Genomic DNA, 18,696 nt, shown 5'->3' on the forward strand with positions numbered 1-18,696 from the left:
TGGCCACTCTTCTCTGTCACCTTAGAGACTAACAAATTTATCTGAGCATAAGCTTTCATGAGCTACAGCTCACTTCATCGGATGCAGTGAGCTGTAGCTCACGGATGCTTATGCCCTAATAAATTTGTTAGTCTCTAAGGTGCCACAAGTACTCCTTTTTGCGAATACAGACTAACACGGCTGCTACTCTGAAACCTATCTTCTCTGTCAGCGGCAGGCCCAGAAAAGGAACCAACTCACAGACTGATCCATCTCTCAAACATCTCAGCGTCATGCAAGTTCTAAAGCTTTGTATACTCAAAGAAGTTGCACCAGTTTGATTTAAATTGGTTTAAAATTATTTAGTGTAACTGGTGCAACTCACTGGGCACATTTAAAAAGTTCATTTGGTTTTAGAGATATTACCAGATCCAGCAATATTCCCTATACTTAAAAGGGGGAATTCTATTAAAACCAGTAATAGAATGAACTTTGTAAGTGTGATGACTATATATTGGTTTAGTCCTGGTTTGTATTTATATTTGGATATAAATCAGGATTAAACCAATAAAAGAGCATCCACACACAAAGTTGCACTAATTTAACTAAATCAGTTCAAAATCACACCTTTAGTTAAACCAGCGCAATTTTGCATGTAGTAGATCATGTAGGTCCAAGTCCAGCCCTACCAAAGGCAAAGAAACTGCAGCTCTCACTCTGGTTCAACTCAGCCAGACAAGTGCTGATTAGTACAGACAGAGGTTGTTGTCCAATGAGTATTTGCCAGCAAATCAGTTGGTATCCAGTTCAAGTCTTATGCCTTCTCTGGTCTATGTTTTCTTTACACTGGCAAAAGAGAATGCTTACATGACTTGCTAGTTCTTATCTATGTCTGGAGCCTTTTTCTTTTCTCACATTGATGTAAATAGAAGTCAGTGAAATTACATTGTGTGAGCAGGGTGGAATCAAACCTCTAATTCTATCAGTTTACTAATTACCAAAAACTAGAGATGGGCAGCGGCTCAACTTGTTTTTCTAAGCCTGCCATCTTCTACAAGCAAGTTGCTCAGCTCTGCCAGACCATGGTGGGAAGGTGCAGAGGAGAACACAGCCTTCCCAAGGCTTTGCAGAGCAATTGAATTGGCCTTCTTCTGATGTGAAAAAGCCTGGAGGAAGGTCCCAGCACTTGAAACAACCATGCAGGTGATATTATTGCTACATATTTATTAGAATTCTTTTAAGGACTTTTTTTTTCTTCTCTTGCATTCCAGGAGTCGTTGGAGTTCCTCACAATGGGGTGTGGTCTCATGCTTTCTGAGACAGCCATGGTGATATAATCTCAAGTCACTGGAACCAACCTCATAAAAAGGTATTAATCACTAGCTAGCTTGCATCACAATGAACTAGTGTTGTGTAAGGAAGGAATGTGAGGAACAGTTTGATTTCAGATAAAGGTAAGGAGAGGGGAAGGACTTCCATGCCAGGCGGAGCACAAGATTACAGAGCTATTTTAGTCACAAATTCCATAAAACCTGTGATTCAGACTTACTCAAACTATTCACTGCCCCCAAAGAAAGGAATGTTTAGTTTCTACTGACCTATTTATAGCCGGAAGAAATGGTTGTTAATTTTTTGTTGTTTTTTAACTCCCTCTCACCCACATTTACCACCAAGGTCAGAACTCCAATACCATCAAGTATTCCCCCATAATGTAGCTTTCTCATCCCACGAGTTACTACTTTTTAAATAGTGTGTTATTCCACACACCCAGTAGCTGAAAGGTTGCATTGAGGGATAAAATTCAGATTGAAGGGCAGGAGGAAGGTTTGGCTCATACACTCAATGCTTAGTTACTGTGGTGATTGGCACTGCATCTATACTATATGTAGATCTTGATTCTGATCACACTTATAGGCCAGGTCTACATTAGAAAAGATTTGCTGATATAGCTATATTGGTATAGTTGTACTGGCAAACTTTCCTTGTGTAACTACAATACACAGTTTATACCAGAAAAGAAATGCTTTTACTGGTATAGTTTATATTGATTCCCCAAGTGAAATAAGCCATACCAGCAAAAACACTTTTATGCCGTTAAAACTGCAGTTACGCTATGGCTTTAGCTCGAATAGAAATCTCATAAATAATCATCCTCTTAACTGACATTACAATAACAGCAAATGTTTGTAGTGTAGAACTAGGCCTGTATTTAGCACCATGTTGGTGATTGCATCTGAAGTGGGGGGTTTTACCCATGAAAGCTTATGCCCAAATAAATCTGTTAGTCTTTAAGGTGCCACCGGTCTCCTCGTTGGTTTTGTTGACAACAGTGTGGTTCAGAAGTGGTAAAATGTTCTATTGTAGACCAGGGCTGGCACTGTTTTTACATTTCAATTAAGTTACTCTTCATTTAAAGTGTCAGATCAGAATAGGGCCCAGTAGATTAGATAGATTTGGTTTAATCAGGAACCCATTGAAACCAATGGTAGTTTTGTTCAATATTAGCAAATAAGTGGAAAAAAATATCAGTGGGAGTTGTATAGAAAAGAGAAAGATAGACATAGGAAGGTCATAACATAGGTTCTTACACTTCCTTTTCATAAAAGGATTTGAAGTTTGTAAACCATCATGTTTGGCATCATTAACAGCTTTTATTTGACACATCACCCATTCACCCTACTTCGTACTGAAGCTTCTCCCTTCCAAAAATGCAATGTAGTTATTCATTACTCTTAAAGAGAAAAAAATAAAAGGAATTTAACACTCTCTTTCTCTCTGCCTCAGATAAATGCAGCTTTGTCAGAACGCTACATAAGCTTGTGTGACCAGATTGCTTCCCTCTTGCACACATAGTACAGTGATCATACAGATAAACAACACATTTTCTATGGCATTTAATGTTCATGAATGTGAAAAATGTATAGCTCTAGCTCAAGGTCCACTCATAGTCCTGTACATGCACTTCATTCCTTCCTTAACATTCCTGATGCTGTCCATGATATATAAACCTATATACCACACATTAGATTCTTTAGGGCAAGGACTTTGTTTTATTTTATATATGTAAAGTATCAGGCACACCTGTGGTAATATATAACTAATAATATGCCACACTGGGTTTGTCCTGAGCAAAGCCTGCCAATTAACCCCAATTGCCTGATGATTTGGTTTATGTGCTAATAATAATAATATTAAAGCAAATAACAAGGGCAAATATTTGCTGTGGAATGGGCTGAGATGATAAATCACATTTCTTAATGTCCTAAATCAGATCCAAACAGTTTTCCATCAAAGCTAAAAGTTAAAGTTCCGATCATGCAGTGCCAGCTGCTGTGGAAGGCTTTTCCTGCATCAGACCTGCAAAATCTGCAAGCCCAGGCTGCTTTACATGGTCTTTATACAGATTTTTTTCAGTTAAGGGGTGTGATTTTTTTTACCAAAATAGTTATACCAATACAACTCCTGGTGGGGATGCAGCTATAGGGGTATAAAGGTATCTTATACTAGAATACCTTATTGTCTTTCTGTACAGAAATAAGTATAATTGTGTCCACACTTGAAGGTTGTACAGATATAACTATATCTCTATATTTAAAGCAGTACAACTTCTGTGCATAGCTAATCCCTAAATGACCTTACTCCGTCAACTCATGAGCACTACTCCTCTGCCAATTAGGTTTTTACAGTGTTTTTCTATGGGTAACTGGGAAGGCTTAACAAATGTATTTCCATATCTGTAAAAAATTGAAAAGGGAATTTACCAGCTTGTTTATAAAATCTAGAAGAAGAAATGTATGGATCCAAAGATGATGTATTTAAAATTATTCATTGGTTCAGTAAGCCGGTATTGTACATTATCTGTCTTGTCTACTTTTCTTAAGAACGCCTATTATCTCACGTATGGAAAGATGGCATAGTTTGGAGGAGTGACCAGAGCAGAGGTGCGCAAACTATGGCCCATGGGCCACATCCTGCCCACGGGACCATCCTGTCCGACCCCTGAGCTCTCTGCCGGGGAGGCTAGCCCCCAGCCCCTCCCCTGCTGTTCCCCCTCCCCTGCAGCCATGCTGCTGTGCTGGCAGCGCTCTGGGTGGCGGGGCTGCACGCTCATGCAGGGCAGCAGCGTGTCTGGCTCTGGCTGGGTGGCACAGCTCCAGACATGCTGCTCTGAGCAGCATGGTAAAGGGGCCGGGGCTGGGGGGTTGGATATGGAGCAGGGGATCCTGGGGGGCAGTCAGGGGGCGGTTGGATGGGGCGGACGTTCAGGGGAGGGGCGGTCAGGGGACGGGGGTAGGGGGTGGGCTCCCAGGGGGCAGTTAGGGGTGGGGGGTCCTGGAAGGGGGCAGTCAAGGGACAAGAAGGGGGATTCTGAGGGGGGCAGTTGGGGGCAGGAAGTGGGAAGGGGCAGGGACCAAGCTGTTTGGGGAGGCACAGTCTTCCCTACCTGGTCCTCCATACAGTTTCGCACCCCGATGTGGCCCTTGGGCCAAAAAGTTTGCCCACCCCTGGACCAGAGGGATGGGACACAAGAATTCTAATCCTGGTTCTACCACTGACTCACTGTATGGTCTCCACTCCAGCAAATCATTTAATCTCTGCTTTGGCTACCCTCACTATAATATGAGGATAACAATATTTATCTACCTACTTGGGATGTTGTGAAGATTAATTGATTAGTAAATGTTTATTCAGTGATTTATAATGTTTTATATATGTGTTATTTTCTGTAATAAAATATGCTAATTTGCCAGTGAGGTGATTTTTTTTGTAACATTGATTTTGTCCAGCTTTTTAAAAGTTTAAAATTGTCTTGACATCATGCCAGCTAATGAATAAATATCTGCTTATGATGCTGTATGAATTATGACCTTGATTTTGCAAATACTTGCACACATGCTTAAATTTAATCACATGAGCAGTCACATTGAGTTAAGATTAAGCACATGCAGAACTGTTTGCAGGATTGGGGCTCAAGTCAAATTCTTGCACATATGTATTTGTCAGAGGACTCAGGAGGGAGAATTGAGAACAGCCGTTTTGTGGTAGGGCCTATAGGACAGATGTGATGCACATGTTTATGTGAGTGTGTGTCTGGCCTGGCAGTGGTGGGTCCGAAACATACTTCTGTGATTATTCCTGGGCACGGGCTGCTGTTGGCTAGAATACAGGCTTTTGCATCTATGTGTGCTTGTTTTGGATGCATCTTTATTATGAGCCTAAAACTGAGCGATGGCCCTAATTTATTGATTTGTTCTATTGGGGGGTGTTGCAACTAAGTAATCCGATTTGTCTTTTTTAAAAACGGTTTTTATCCTTTTTAACCTTGGACTCCCCCTTGCATAAAACAACTCTGGATTTGTTTAAAAGGAAAGTAATTAACTGAACAAAGTAGTGCTAATCACAGTGCTCTCGTCCCAGCTATGTTTATAGCTTAATGATTTATTATTTCTTTTTATTTCTAAATTGGCTTGAAGAAAACAGTAGATAATATTTAATCCTTTCCATCTTCAGAGTACTTTACAAACATTAATTACTTAATCCTCACAGGTGGGTGTGTACTATTATCCCAATTTTACAGGTGGAAAAATTGAGACCCAGGGGGATTAAGGCTGTATCTGTACAAGACTTTTTCTCTTACCATTTCCCATTGCTGCAGGTCCACCCGCAGTAGTGCTAGTGTAGTCTGTTCATTGGTCAGAACTTCAGTTTGTCTCATTCCCAGCGACAGAATTTAGACTGAAAACTCCACAGTAAGTTGTTTGATGACTTTTTCTTCGTACCTGATGGGGAAAAGCACCTTGCACATTGATAGCAGTATATAAATAATAATACTCACTCCAGGAGAGCCTTTTTGACTCTTCTATAGAACAGCATTAATCCAGAGGAAAGAATGTTAGCTACTGAGTCATCAACACTTCTTGCAACTCTCAGACTGTGTCCACACTGCAACTGATGGTGTAATTTACAGCTTGTGTAGATGTATCTGCACTAGTTTTAACCAAGGCCTTGTCTACACTACCAATTTTTCTCACCAAAACTGCCGGTTGTCGACCCAAACAGTGAGTGCATACACACTGCTAGGCAACTTTTGTTGGGAAAAAGGCCCGGTTTTGGCAACAGAATACATCCACCCTCATGAAAGATTTACATCTTTTTCCTCTATATTTTGGTCGACAAAGTGCAAGTGTAGACACCACGCTTCATTTCATTGCTTTAATTGGCCTCCAGGAGGTGTCCCACAATGCCCATCCTGACCACTCTGGTCAGCAGTTTGAATCCACTGCCCTGCAGCCAGGTAAACAACCATCCATCCTCTCTCCCTCCCCCTTAGAAGCCCTGGGAATTTTTGAAATTCCATTTCCTGTTTGCTTGGCCTGGAGAGGTCTCATTGCATCTTCCCAGATGACCATGGCGGGTTAACGCAGCAAACACTCTCCCGCTTGGACCACTGCAGAGCTGTTCTATGATGATCGCCTTCTATGATGAGATTACTGGTTCTGTGGATGAAGGGAAAGCAGTGGATGTATTGTATCTTGACTTTAGCAAAGCTTTTGACACTGTCTCCCACAGTATTCTTGTCAGCAAGTTAAAGAAGTATGGGCTGGATGAATGCACTATAAGGTGGGTAGAAAGTTGGCTAGATTGTCAGGCTCAACGGGTAGTGATCAATGGCTCCATGTCTAGTTGGCAGCCGGTGTCAAGTGGAGTGCCCCAGGGGTCGGTCCTGGGGCCGGTTTTGTTCAATATCTTCATAAATGATCTGGAGGATGGTGTGGATTGCACTCTCAGCAAATTTGCGGATGATACTAAACTGGGAGGAGTGGTAGATACGCTGGAGGGGAGGGATAGGATACAGAGGGACCTAGACAAATTGGAGGATTGGGCCAAAAGAAATCTGATGAGGTTCAATAAGGATAAGTGCAGGGTCCTGCACTTAGGACGGAAGAACCCAATGCACAGCTACAGACTAGGGACCGAATAGCTGGGCAGCAGTTCTGCGGAAAAGGACCTAGGGGTGACAGTGGACGAGAAGCTGGATATGAGTCAGCAGTGTGCCCTTGTTGCCAAGAAGGCCAATGGCATTTTGGGATGTATAAGTAGGGGCATAGTGAGCAGATCGAGGGACGTGATCGTCCCCCTCTATTCGACATTGGTGAGGCCTCATCTGGAGTACTGTGTCCAGTTTTGGGCCCCACACTACAAGAAGGATGTGGATAAATTGGAAAGAGTCCAGCGAAGGGCAACAAAAATGATTAGGGGTCTGGAACACATGAGTTATGAGGAGAGGCTGAGGGAACTGGGATTGTTTAGTCTGCGGAAGAGAAGAATGAGGGGGGATTTGATAGCTGCTTTCAACTACCTGAGAGGTGGTTCCAGAGAGGATGGTTCTAGACTATTCTCAGTGGTGGAAGAGGACAGGACAAGGAGTAATGGTCTCAAGTTGCAGTGGGGGAGGTTTAGGTTGGATATTAGGAAAAACTTTTTCACTAGGAGGGTGGTGAAACACTGGAATGCGTTGCCTAGGGAGGTGGTGGAATCTCCTTCCTTAGAAGTTTTTAAGGTCAGGCTTGACAAAGTCCTGGCTGGGATGATTTAATTGGGGATGGGCCCTGCTTTTGAGCAGGGGGTTGGACTAGATGACCTCCTGAGGTCCCTTCCAACCCTGATATTCTATGATTCTATGTTGGATCTGCTCAGTATATGGGGAGAGGAGGCTGTGCAGTCCCAGCTGCACTTGAGCCATAGGAATTGGGATACCGATGGGGAGATTTCTTGAAGCTTGTGCGAAAAGGGCTATGATTGGGACACACTGCAGTGCAGAGCAAAGATAAAGGAGCTGAGGCAGGAGTACCATAAGGCGAGGGAGGCAAACTGTCGCTCAGTTGCTTTACCTAAGACCAGCCAGTTCTATAAGGAGCTGGATGCTATCCTTGGTGGCGACCCCACCTCCATCGCCAAGAGCCCTATGGATACTTCAGAGCGCACGGAGGCAGCAGAAAGAGGACCTAACCCGGAGGACAAAGTTATTGATCAAGAGGTGGAGTTAGATAAGGATGTGCAGCTCCCAGCGGGGTCACCTGATGGGGCAGGCAGCCAGGAACTGTTCTCCACTCCAGAGGTGTCTAGCCAGTCTCAGCAGTCGCTCTCAAGCGAACAAGAAGCAGGAGATGAAACTCCTGGTAAGTGGCTGTGGCTTGTCTAGTGCAAAGGTGGGTTTGGGGTATAGAAATGTGGGAGGCTGGCTGTGTTTCTGTGAGGTGGACATTTCCCTGTGTAGCTAATTGGTGCGGCAGAACAGGGTGTTGATGCACGCCGAGATCGAGAGAGATCTCCAGGAAAGTTTCCTGGGAGTACTCGGCAATCCTCTGCCGAGGGTTCCGTGGCAGAGCAGCTTTGTTCCTTCCCCCACTGTAGGAAACTTTCCCACGCCATTCAGCAATCACTTGTGCAGGGACCAAAGTGGCACATAGGCGAGCAGTATAGGGAGCAGGGTGGAAGCCACAAGCATGGAGTAGATGTACCCGTGTTTCCCTGCTTACCCTTAGCAGTGAGATGTCTGCTAGAATTACCCCTGCCTGTGGAAAAGTGTGGGAGAATTTTAGAATTTGTTCCGCAGAGTGCTGCGCCACAACCCTTTCAAAAAGTGTGTGCTCTTTTCCCCATGTAGAGCGCCCCCACCGCCGCCAACACTCACCAGGCTTTGAGTGTTCGCAGAGATGTGTGCCTTGCTAGGGTCAGTGAGAAAGTGATGGCAATGTTGCAAAAGGTGTATTTAACAGAAATGTTTCAATGCAGTGCGTGAATTTAACAATCCCACTTCTGTGCATTGTCCCCTGTGTTTCACCAGATGTAGCCTTCAGGAACACCCCATGCACCCCGGCCGAGCGTCTCCACCAGATAAGAAAGCGCCCAAGATGCAGCAAAGAAGATATGTTCCAGGAGGTCCTGCAGTGCTGCAATGCAGAAAAAAGGTTGTGAAAGGAGTGCTGGGAAGCCGAACGGCAGGACAGAAAAGAGAATCACGCATTTGTTAAGGATGCTACTAAGTGGATGCTTAAAGTCATGGAGGAGCAAACGCAGATGCTGAAGTCCTTAATAATGCTGCAGACTGAGGAGATCAGTGCTCGACCTCCACTGCAGCACATTCAGAACTCTTTTCCATGCCCCCTTGTAGGGGGAGAATTTCCATATTTCTGTTTTTGTTGTTAATATCCATACACCATTTTGAATTCCTGACAACAACAACAACTAGGAATCCATCTTTGCTGCCTTTCTTCCTCCTCCTTAGAGATAGTTTCCCGCCCTTTTTTGCCAAAAGGCGGGAAACCGGGCAACCATGTGACATGCAATCTGTCCAGTAACAGTAGGGCATATAAGGGCTAGCATGTCTGAGGGAGGGTGCTGCCCGTCTAAGTGGCAGAGTGCTGTACTCAGGTGTGTATGCCAGAGCACCGTGCCTTAGGGTTGTGGGAGGGTTTAACATACTTGCATGCAGAAGATCTCATCCAGATCTTACTTGCACCCATGACGCTGCAGGGAAGAAGGAAGAAAAATCACAGTTACCACTTATCAGTTGCCTGGGGTCCACTTCTCACCCTGCCGAGTCATCTGGTCAGTTCCGGACCTGCTTTGTGCCATGAGGTCAGGATGCTCCAGATAAGCTGTAAGAAATGGTAGAGACCTTTTAAGTCCTTCATATCCCTTACCTGACATCCGTCTTGGGGAGGGAGTAAACCCTTTTGGACACAGTCAGTATAGTTATAATGTCACCTTTACCAGTTTGTTTTACTTACCTGTTTTGGGAGTCCCTTAAAGTATACCCAGTTTTCTTACCTTGTTGAACTGTTGTTAGTCTAATAAACATACCTGAGTTTTACTCCTGCACTTCCTTGTTAGTTTTTACTTTGGGCAATCTTAAAACGCCGATGATAGAGGTGGGTAGGGAGACGAATCTCTTGACTGGTCTCCGGCCATTCTAAATCCAGTCAACACCCCCCCCAACTCCGCCCACACATTCCTTTCCACCTTCTGGGACTTCTCGGTTTCCGCTTCACTTCACCCCCTCAGACAACTTTCACAATGACAGCTGGACCTACACACAGCTGTGAAAGTCTGCCCTTTACTGGTTCTTCCTTTCCCACCAAGCATCTGTGTGTTTGTGTGTGCTATTTCCTGTGCAATAAAAGCAAACTTTTATAATGGTAAATCATCTTTAATTTTTTTCTACAAGGTGAGATTGCAGGCACCGCCAATACATGCCCAGGCATTTAAATCACTTTATTACAGGAATATAAGGCCACAAATGTCACCATTGCCCCCTAGGAAAGCTACATGTAATGTAACATTGAACCAACTCAGACAGAGATATATGTTACTGGTGATCATTGTCAAAGTGCTGCCTCAAAGCCTCCCTGATTGGAATAGCTCCCTTCTGGGCTCCTCTGACAGCCCTGGTATCTGGCTGCTCAAAATCAGTAACCAAGTGGTCTGCCTCAGCACTCCACTCCTGAGCAAACCTTTCACCCTTAGCTTCACAGAGATTATGCAACGTACAGCAGGCGGCTAAGACCATAGGAATATTATCCTCAGTGAGGTCCAACCTGCCATAAGGGCATCACCAGCGCACCTTTAATCTGCCAAAGGCACATTCAATTGTCATCTGGCTCCTACTGAGCCTGTTGTTGAACTGCTCCTTAGTGCTGTCCAGGTGTCTCGTGTAAGGTTTCATGAGCCAGGGCTGTAAGGGGTACACACGGTCCCCCAGGATCATTATTGGCATTTCAACACCCCACACTGTAATCTTCTGGTTAGGAAAGAAAGTCCCCACTTGCAGCTTTCTATACAGGCCAGTGTTCCTGAAGATGTGTGCATCATGCACCTTCCCAGACCACCTGCTTTGATGTCAGTGAAATGCCCATGGTGATCCACAAGTGCCTGCACCATGGAGAAGTACCCCTTCCTATTGATGTACTCTGTCGCAAGGTGGTCTGGTGCCAAAATTGGAATATGTGTGTCATCTATCGCCCCATCACAGTTAGGGAAACCCATTTCTGCAAAGCCATCCACTATTTCACACACATTTCCCAGAGTCCTTTGTAGCAGGATGCGATTTATTGCCCTGCACACTTGCATTAACGCAGCCACAACAGTCGACTTCCCCACTCCAGATTGATTTGCGACCAACTGGTAGTAGTCTGGAGTTGCCAGCTTCCACACAGCAATTGCCACACGCTTCTCTACTGAGAGGGCAGCTCTCATTCTGGTGTCCTTGTGCCGCAGGTCTGAGGCAAGCTCCACACACAGTTACAGGAAGGTGGCTTTCCACAAGTTCGCAAGTTCTGTAGTCACTGCTCATCAGTCCACACCTGCGTGACGGTAAGATCCCACCTTTCAGTGCTTGTTTCCTGAACCCCAAAGCGACAGTCTACCCTGTGCACCTGCTCTGTGAATGCCCAAAGCAATCTCAAGTTGCTCCTATCCATGTCATGAAGAACGTCAGGCGCCTGCAAGTCTTCTTCAGTTAGGAACTTCACGATAAACTACACTGCCATCTGCGATGTCTTCATGACAGTTAACAGAGCATAGGAGAGCCGTGCAGGATCAATCCCTTCTCACAGATATGCCGGGGTGCACAGCAAAGAAGGGCCATTGAAAAAATGCCGTGAAAGAAAGCCAGAAGCCCATGGAGTGCTGGGACAGAAAGCAATGCATCATGGGACATTTAGCACTGTACCAAGATGTGCTGTGTTCTGCTCCGTCGTCCCATAACTCCTAGTGACAGAAGAACTGTGGGATAGGTACCCACAGTGCATTGCTCACACTGTTGATAGTGGTGTCCCCACTGTGAATGCAAGCTGCTGACAGAGGGAGCAAGTGTGAACACAAAATCGTGATTTTTAACATGTTGACTTTTGGGTGTCAACGTCATTTTTGTCTACACAGATGTGTAGTGTAGACATGGCCCTAGTTAGCTTGCTGCAAATAGCAATAGGGAAGTGTTACCATGGGTTGTCAAAGCCCACCTGGCCCCCTGGTTACATATGCGCATTGCTAACCTGCACTTAAGCCAATGCTGCTGCGTCCTCACTCCTATTTTTAGTGAGCTAGATATTAAAGCTAGCCTGGCTATGTCTACAGAAGCTGCAAATTACACCCCCACTGGCAGTGTAGATGTAGCCTCAGTTATTTGTTTGAGGTCTATCCAAGTACTGACCCAGCACAGCATGTGTATTCTAATAGTATCACAACACAAAGTGACATGGCTGCTGCCAAAGTATACACAAGATATACGCAAGCTCCAGTAGACACTGTCCTCAGTACTGGTTCCAAGGGATCCAGAGTATGTTGTCAATGAAATATGGATTCAAGGCTCCACTGTTCAGCTCAAAAGGAAATAGTGTGGGTTACTGTGTCCATCTGCAAATTCTTCATACACTTTCACTGACATTTTATGGCCCCCAGGATCCATTAATAATATACATATTAAGAAAAATAATGGTTCCATTAAATTTCCGTCACATTGAAGACGCTGCAAAACTCAAATGTCGTTGGTGTAACTGAGTTCAGAATCTGACCCTGTATCCTTAACACAGTCTTATGTGTCTAAGGTATTACAGTGCATATGTGATATATGAGCTTTCACACAAGATTAAGGATGGAACATAATAAATCTCATATAAGCCATAGGTCTGAGATTTGTAATGTCTCACTGCAAACACAAAGAAAAATCCTTCTGCATAAGAGGGATATGCTTTTAAACTCCCTTTAAATTAATGCAAAACAAAGGAGTCTCCCTTCAGATTAAATTTGGCAGGTCTGTTTAACATTACTTAAACAATGTCCCCCTCAGCCTCCAATAATGTATTACATTGAATTGTACAGGGAATTCAAAAAGTATCCAGTAGAGGGCAATATGCACATTACTTGTGCATCTGGTATTTTCAAATAGATTTACTAGGATGAAATCATACATGTAATCTATTCAGAATGAATGTTAAACATATTTGGATTATGTGAGTAGTTATTATGATTGATGTTAAATATAATTTTACTTTGTAATGATAGCATTAGCCTATGTCTATAAAAACAATTGTTTCATTGTACAATAACTAACCTTATAATTAAGATTGTTTAATAATTTATCTGCTTGTTATTTAAATCATAAGCCAAGGAAGCTAATAACTTTTAAAAAGACTACATAAAACCATGGATTATAAATTTTTAGTTCAGATCTGTGAAGAGTTTATTTCTCAATGTAATTTATAAATATACATCAAAGGTCATACCCATTTTGAAACAAGTGAATTTAAATGTGGGAATACACATTTTTACACTGAAATAAACTTTTACTATTTACTAACCACTTTGTAACCACAATAAATTCTCTCTTTTTCTCCATATGTATCTATATCTATCTCATACAAAACACAATCCCATTTTCCCCTGCAGGTCACTTTTAAGACACATTTGGTTTATGGGAGTTCAGCCATTGTTGCAGCCCCCTTGGGCTTTCAAAAGATATCCTGACCTTCCCTCTGCTCCAACTCATCCCTTTCCATATAGTCCAACTCCCAAGAAAAGACATGAGCATACAAAGGCTCCAATTCAGGAAGGTACATAAGCAAGTGGGATTTTTCATGTAGTTCTGGATGTGCTTAACTACCTTCCTGGATCTGAAAGTCAGGATCCCTGTCTTTATGTTTAAGATTTGGTACCATCTCCCCTTCTGCCTACATTTCAGCACAAATATCTTCCTCCTACTTTCCATACCCCTTCAGCCCTTGAGCTCTTTTCTCAACCAGAACCTCCTGCCTTTCTGCTTTCTCTTCCCACTCTTATTTCCATGGCTTCCCTCATGCATTTCCTTGTGCCTGAAATGCCCTCCATAGCCAACTTCACAAGAAGAACCACCCCTCTCCTATTTCAATTCCTTCCTCAAAACACACATCTCTCTGCCATAAAGATTGACATGAAGAGAGTATTAATCTTCTCCTCAGGGAAGCTTGTAAGAAAACAAATAACGTTGTCCTATTAGGTTCTTTTTACTGGGCCTGTCCTCACTAGGTGCTTTGAGAGTCTTCCTTGGTGGATTTTTATTTTTTTAAGGTTTTAAACTCTGGGAGACAGGATGAAACATCTCCTGTTTGTTCTGAATGGTGCTGAGCCCACCAGCAGGGCTGAACAAATCGAGAAGGCCCAAACTTGGCAGGTACTGAGCAGCCACATCTCCCATGAAAGGCAACTCAGTTACCTCAGAGGACCAGGACCAGACTTCTGTGGTGACAGTGAAAGGCCTGTTACTTGGCTTCATTGTAAAAATGGTGCAGAAAACCAAGGTGAAAGCAAAATTGCAGCTCCAAAGCCTGGATTTAGATTGGGAGGCGACCTGCAAAGAGGGAAATATTGGTTTGTGTGTTTGGATTTGTTATTTATAGGGTTTTGTTAAAAAGAAAAGGGGTGTGTGTTTGTGTGGGAGTGGTCTGGGGAGAAAGGGATGGGGATGGGAGATATGCTGTTGGTATTGTATGTTATAAATGCAGGCTTTTAACCGGCGAAGTCTCTATGAGAGCTATGAAAGTGTGACATAACAAAAGACAAGAAAGAGTGAAAACTGAGCAAAACTGGCCGGTCTGCAGAAGGAAACTGGCCTGTCTGCAGAAGCAAAGGTGCCTGTTACTGACAATGGGTATAGGCCAGGAGTGGCCAACCTGAGCCTGAGAAGAAGCCAGAATTTACCAACGTACGTTGCCAAAGAGCCACAGTAATACATCAGCAGCCCCCGCATCAGCTCACCCACCCCACTCCCAGTGCCTCCCACCCACCGGCAGCCCTGCAGATCAGCGCCTCCCACTCCCTCCTTACACCTCAGCACTTTCCTGGCATGCAGGAGGCTTGGGGCGGGGGAGGGGAGAGGAGTGAGGGCACTGCAGGCTCAGGGGAGGGGGCAGGAAGGGGTGGAGTGGGGGCAGGGCCTGTGGCAGAGCCAGGGGTTGAGCAGTGAGCACCCTCCGGCACATTGGAAAGTTGGCTCCAGCCCCGGAGTCGGTGCCTATACAAGGAGCTGCAAATTAACTTCTGAAGAGCCGCATGTGGCCCCTGGTATAGGGAATGGGTGCAGTGGAACCTGCCCCAAACATGCGCTAGCTGCAAGGGTAGTGCAGGGCAAACCAGGTTCAGCACCCTTTCAGAAGGGGGGATTAAAACCGAGGGAAAGGAGTGGGGTGGGCCAAGGAGAGGGGAAGAGTGTGAGACTAGGGACAGGGGAGAAGGAGGTGGGAGAGGTAGTGGCTAAGGATGGGGGGAGAAAGGGGAAGAAAAGTTGGGAGAAGAAGGAAATGGGCAGCGAAAGGCAGGGGCCGGGGAGAAGGTGAGGTGGGAAGAGGGGCAGGAACGGGGTGCGGGCGGGCAGGGAGTCCGCCAGGGCCCAGCCTGTTTGCCATTAGCCTGCAGCACGGTGGGGATTGGAGGAGAGAGCGCCTGGGATGCTTCGTGATGAATAGCAGAGGGTCCGGGCCGTGACCGCAGGCTCAGCATGTGCTGGAGTCTCGCTGCACTTTCCCAGCCCCCCTGCCAGGATGGGGGGAGAGAGGGGGAGAGAGGCAGCGAACGGAACAGGGCGATCCGCATCCAGCAGCGCAACCAGCAGCCCGGAGCCGCCGCTTCCTGGAAGCAGAGGCTCGGGGGGCGGACGGGACAGGCAGCCTCGATAAGGCGGCGGCTATCGGGGCGCCAGCTGCGGGGCTGGGCAGCAGACAGCGCGCGCCCGGCGGAAGGTTCGCAGCCCGCGTCCCTCCCGCGCTGAAGGCAGGTAGGAGACACCGCGCCGCGCGGGGGCAGACCCTGCCGGCGGCTCCCCAGGTGCGGGGGGGAGGGTGACCCGAGCTCGGGTGGCCGGGGGGGGGGGGGCGCTGCCCGCCGCCGGTGCACCCGCCCCTGTGGAAAGGGGCTAGAGACACCCGGGGGGGGGGGGTTCCGGCAGGGGTCGGTGCACCTGCAGGGCGTGGGCATGCGGCTCCCAGGTGTGTAGCCACTCCGAGATGTGCCGGCCCCTCTGTGTGTGGGGGGGTACAGTCACCAGCCACGCTCATGCATCGAGCTGTAGGAGGGGCACAGGCGCCGAGGGCTGCAGATGCACCTACAGGGGGTGCACAGCCGCGAAGACGCGCAGCTGCCCTTGAGGAGGGTGTAAATGCACGCGCAGGCGAGACCCGAGGAGCCGGAGGAAGCGGGTGGCTGTCTGCGGCAGGTGGACAAGCAGGGCAGAGGCACAGGACCCTGCTTCTTCCGCCGTGTGTTCTGGGTGTGTTGTTGCCTGGGCTGGTTACATTGGAATGACTCTTTTTTGGCTGCATGGAGATTGTTTTATTCACTCATAAATATAGCCTCGGGTGTTGGGTCTCAGGCCGGTTACATTTTCCCGTTGACAATGTTTAGATTCTCTGTAAAAAATGTGTCGATTCAGTTGGGCCATATGGAAATTGAACTGGTCATCAACTAAGGCAGCGCAGGGTTACTGGGGGAAAAATAAAGTTTTGTATTTGTGTTGGAGAGCGTATGGGATGGTGGTCGGAGCACAGGGCTGGCATTCAGCACTCCTGGGGTCCATTCTTGGCCACGGAACCAAGTCTTAAAATCCCTCTGTGCCTCCTTTTCCCCAGGCTGTAAAATGGGGATAATTATCAAACCTATTAATGAGACTTAATTATTTTTTGTAATGCATTAATGAAAGGCTTTATGGGAATGAAAGGAGGATTATATAGAAGGATAACAAACTATGTAAAATTCCCCTTGAGGGATATTTGGTATTGAACATGGTGACACATGTCCTGAAAACAGCTATTTGACAGTGGAGGCTAATGGAACCTGAATCTGAGAACACCTCACACACGAATCTAGTCTTGGTGTTGCTATTGATCCTCCTCATGCTCTTCATGTCACTGCCTCTGCTCTTCATGTCACTTTGCTGAGTGAGTGACACATGTGCTGCATGCAGAGTAGAGAAGAGGCTGCACAATACACACCAGGACAAGATAGACCTGATGTTAATGAATGGCAGCTCAAATCCCACTTGTTTGCCTAAGGGATGGGGAAGTGAGTCACTAAAAATACACACACCCTGCATATGATATGACATTGCACAACTGGCCTGGTATTCAGTGGGGTCTTCTGAAGGATGAAGTATCCAGCCACCATACTGGATCGGGAGGATTGGTGGACTGTCCTGGGATGGGTTTCAGAGTAGCAGCCGTGTTAGTCTGTATCTGCAAAAAGAAAAGGAGGACTTGTGGCACCTTAGAGACTAACAAATTTATTTGAGCATAAGCTTTCGTGAGCTACAGCTCACTTTATCGGATGCATCAAAGCTTATGCTCAAATAAATTTGTTAGTCTCTAAGGTGCCACAAGTCCTCCTTTTCTTTTTGTCCTGGAATGGCAGCTCCAGTATCCCTATCTTGTGCTCTGCCTTGGAATCGGTTTGTAGCAGAAGCAAAATACTAATATTTCTATGTGGATGACATAGAGTCAAGACCTGGGAATCATAGGCCAAACAGTGGGATGTGTCCAGGGCTTCTCTATGAGGGAATGTAGGAAGAAGAGGATTCCTTTCTGTCAGACGAGAGCCCTCTCTGTTCCCTAAAACTTCCCTCCACAGGGGCAATGGTTAGTGGATCCATGTAGCTGCTGTTCTACCAACCCCACCCCATTTCCCCCCCTTGAAATCTGTCCCTTTGCAAATGCAAGATCTAGTTTCCCAAAAGAGAACCTGGTAGGTGTTTTCTTCTTTTTTGATTGTAAAGCACCTACAAGATCCAGTTTACTTGGAGGGAAGGATGATGGATTACAGGAAATGTGTCCTGTAGAGATGCTTGAAGGGTGAGAGGGTGAAAGTATGGAGGAAAAGGGCAGGATGGGGGTTCCCGTCATATACAGTTGTGTGAAATAAGGCAAGGAGTTAAGTGTGGGAGAAGGACCCAAAAAGAGTTGTTCATTATGAAGTTTGGGTGGAGCAAAGGAGAGGGGAATTGGAAGGAAAGAAGATATTTTATATATAAAAATGTCAATAAATACATATGTAATATTAGCTTTACTAAACATTTTAAACTAATGTTAAAATTATCTAATACACAGGTTAAAAAAAGAGTTTCTATACATGTGGGTATAATGCTTAAATTATCCCAAAGTCCAAAGTTTGGTTTAAAAAGTCATAAGGCCAAGAGGAAGTGAATAGTCAGAACGTAATTATCCAAACTGTAGTTTGCTCAGTACAAGATTTTGAATGATGACTGTCTGATGACAAACCAAAGTTACACACAGAGTAACTCTTGCAAAAAGCATCAGCAGACCTTTACTCATTACACATCCCTTTACTCATTACACGATCCTGAGTTTCATTTTGATCTGAAGACGGCACTTCCAACAGCACAACAGGGACATACAGAGCCATTTCTGAAATACCAATTTTATCCTCTTTTTCTAACTTTTCCATTTATGTTGCCAGTTTGTTCTCTCCAAGCACCAATATTTAAACCAATATGTCTTCAAAGACAGAAGGCCTATAGCCATGATTTCTGTGGAGTATGGCTGCAAGGGAAAAATTGATATTCAGCCAGTCATTGAATTTGATCATTAGTGATAGAGGGAACTCTGTGATGATTTTGTTTTCTTCATCACTGATCCTGGAAATGCTATAATCATAGTGTACAGATCCAGTTTATCT

General features: G+C 45.3%; 1 protein-coding gene and 1 long non-coding RNA gene across 6 annotated transcripts in view; both read left to right on the forward strand.

The window, feature by feature from the left end:
- The window catches only part of LOC125622239 (uncharacterized), a 60,270-nt gene extending 50,387 nt beyond the window's left edge, over positions 1-9,883 (forward strand). For both annotated transcript variants that reach the window (XR_012664701.1, XR_007352688.2), the window contains 2 exons: positions 1,251-1,348; positions 8,828-9,883. This is a non-coding gene — a long non-coding RNA (uncharacterized LOC125622239). The remainder of the gene's footprint in view (positions 1-1,250; positions 1,349-8,827) is intronic.
- A 5,608-nt stretch (positions 9,884-15,491) lies between these two features.
- RIPOR3 (RIPOR family member 3) overlaps positions 15,492-18,696 on the forward strand; it is a 69,299-nt gene continuing 66,094 nt past the window's right edge. For 2 of the 4 annotated variants that reach the window (XM_048820647.2, XM_048820651.2), the window contains exon 1: positions 15,501-15,787. The gene's annotated coding sequence lies outside the window, so the exon portion shown is untranslated. Of the gene's footprint in view, positions 15,788-18,696 lie in introns of all 4 variants that reach the window. The other 2 variants (XR_007352740.2, XM_048820648.2) reach the window with 2 other exon arrangements.

Source organism: Caretta caretta, chromosome 13, assembly GCF_965140235.1.
Source record: "Caretta caretta isolate rCarCar2 chromosome 13, rCarCar1.hap1, whole genome shotgun sequence".
Taxonomy (NCBI): Eukaryota; Metazoa; Chordata; order Testudines; family Cheloniidae; genus Caretta; species Caretta caretta.